Raw genomic sequence first — 2,945 nt, 5'->3', positions numbered from 1 at the left:
GAAGTGCGTGTGAAGAAGTGTTTGTGTGACTCAACTAGCCAGTACTTTTTTTCTACAGTTGTTGTGCTTTTAAGTGAAATCCAGACTAATGATTCTGAAAAGGCAAAACTTTTCTGAAATAATTAAATGCGTGGTAAAGGTGGAAGTGCCTTACTTGAAAATTACCTCTTTGTTGACTTTTTAATCAGAGACTGTCACAAAGGAGGTGCCTCGTTGTAATAGATCTTAAAAATCCACACGGCCCTATCAATTTTTCAGCAGATGGAATATTAGTGTCAACAATTTCATCACATAAAGTTGACCCGCGAGCCGAGAAAGACAACAAAGTACGCTGCCAGTTGAACTACGAGACCACCCCAAAACGATGAATTTGACTTTATTTTTAGAGATGGGGGCAAAGAGCATTGCTTTGGTGGATGGGGTTGGGGGTGAGAGTTAAAATCCTTAAATTTCGATTTTAATTCTGATTATACCACGGACAACTTATTATTGCGAACAACGTTTTGCAAAAAACACTCATCAGCATGGATATCCTACTATTGATTATAAGTCATTCACTCTACATATACTTGTAACTGATATCCTACTATTGATTATAAGTCATTCCCTCTACATATACTTGTAACTGATACTTCTCCTTCAATCAACCAATAGCCTTTCACGAGTGCAGTTCCGATTAATCGATGTTTTTAATGTGTTAATTTATCGTGCCAGTTTACACTTCCTGATGATCAATGATGTTTGAGGAAAATGCCCGTTGAGCAAATATACATACCCATACTAAACATGTACCCAACACAGCCAGAAATCTAAAGCTAACGGTCACCCAGTCACATAACATAACCAAGCGTCACAATATCTTGATTGCGAATATGGCCATTGTCAATGTTCCTGAAGGTATTTTTAAAAATTCACAAAAATCAAGTTCCTAAACACTTTAAAAAAGATCAACCCAGAAAAAGCGCCTTAAAACACCGCTAATGCATCACTTTCCTGACTCCAGCCTGGCACAACACTGGTAGGTACCACACACACACACACACACACACACAGACACTGCCATCTCATTGTGGCACCACGTGTGTGTGTGTGTGTGTGTGTGTGTGTGTGTGTGTGTGTGTGTTGTGACAGTTGTGGCCGCAAGATGGGACCCCCAACACTCTTACTTTCACACCAAACTACCAAACTAACATCTCACTCTGACACCACCACCATTCTCACACGCCCTACCCTGCGCTGTGTATACAGTGACAGACCGTCCATAAGACAGAAGGACAGAACGAAGCTACTCTCTCTGTGTCTGGCGCCTGTGGAACTACAGCCGCAGATAATCACGTCTGCACAGAGTTACCTCCCATGGATCTCCCATTCACTTCCGCATTGACAACACTCGCTGTTTTGGTGAGAGCAGCAAGCAAATCAAACCATCCCTGCTGACACCTGACAGGTAACCCTTTCTGTCTTTTGACCACCACAGTCTGGACAGTGTTCAGTGAATGATGATGATGATTTGTGTGTGTGTCGAACTATCAAAACGACACCGCTGATCTGTGTATTGCGTGTGTCACTGTGTGCCGTCAGTTGTGAGCGGTAGAACGGTCGGTATGACTGCACTGAACAGAACGCATGTCAGCTACTGGAATGTAGGTCAGCCAGGGCCGGACTACCGGGGGGGTTATGGGGGTTGCGCAACCCCTCCCCCCCCCCCCCCCTAGCCTAAACATGTACCTTACTTATTTAATTTTTTTTTTATTATTGCTTATTTTATGCCGTTTCATGCAAGGAGCAACCCTTTTCCTATCTCAGAATATGACCTACCCGTCAGCTTCAGGGGGCTTTGCCCCCTGACCCCCACAACGAGGGGGGTGGGTGGGTTCTAGGGTTTCCGGACCCCCCCCCCCAGCCAAAAAATAAAAATATTGAATGAGGTATGCATTTCTTTATTTTACATTGAGTTTCAATTTTTGGGGTATTAATCAGTGACAAAATCTGCTGTCTGAAACTGGTAATGATCATCCTCAGAATGCACCAGATTGCACCATTTTGCATCCTTTTTTTCAAAATTTTCCGGGGGGGCATGCCCCCGGACCCCCCTAGCAAGCTAGGCGCTTCGCGCCGTCGGCTCGGCGCTTCGCGCCTTCACACCCATATCTTCACAATATACTTTTGAAAAATACCAGTCATAAAATGAACTGATCCGCCCCTGCCGCCAGGGGGGACATCCCCCTGGGCCACCACTGGCAACCCCCCCCCCCCCCCTCCTCTTCGCCTAGTCCGGCCCTGTCAGCGGAATGAAACACAAGACGGGTGTTACTTGTACAATGTCAGTTGTGTATTGAAAAACATTTGTATGTTAAAGGGTCGATCGCTATATTATGTTTTCTCTGCATAACCTTCAAAAAGAGAATATGACAGTCACGTTTTCCTACGTTCGGTTTCCATGCATTCTTCGAAAAGTAAGAAGTTTTTCAGTTTCCTGGGAAATCAACGTTCCTATAGATTACCGAAAGAAAATTCAAAAGCTCAACAAGTTTACCGAGTCCTGACAGATGTAACAGATTTGAAAGAGTTTTGACTTGCATTAGAAAAGTGAGTATAACCAGAGACATACACTAGATAGTGGCCGGGTGGTATGAATAAGGTATTTCCGTTTAACTTGCTCCTATATCCACCTTTTTCTGTTACAACTGTATATCGACCAAAATGAAGTGTGGATCTATTCCTGCAGCTTTTTTTCTTTATTCGACTGTCTTTTGGTATTTCTTGATTTGATTTATCACAGACTGTTCAGTATCTACGGGCTGTCATTCTGGAGGGAAAAGGAATGTGTAAAGAAGGACTTAATATCCAAACCTCAAGTGTGGCGTACCATTTACTATTTAAGTGAAGGAATCAGAAACAGCCATCACTGGAAGGTAGCGCATTTAAGGATATGAGAATAAACC

This window comes from Littorina saxatilis, linkage group LG16 (assembly GCF_037325665.1).
Source record: "Littorina saxatilis isolate snail1 linkage group LG16, US_GU_Lsax_2.0, whole genome shotgun sequence".
In the NCBI taxonomy this organism is placed as follows: Eukaryota; Metazoa; Mollusca; class Gastropoda; order Littorinimorpha; family Littorinidae; genus Littorina; species Littorina saxatilis.
The sequence above is the reverse complement of the archived record's forward strand: the minus strand, read 5'-3'. Positions refer to the sequence as shown.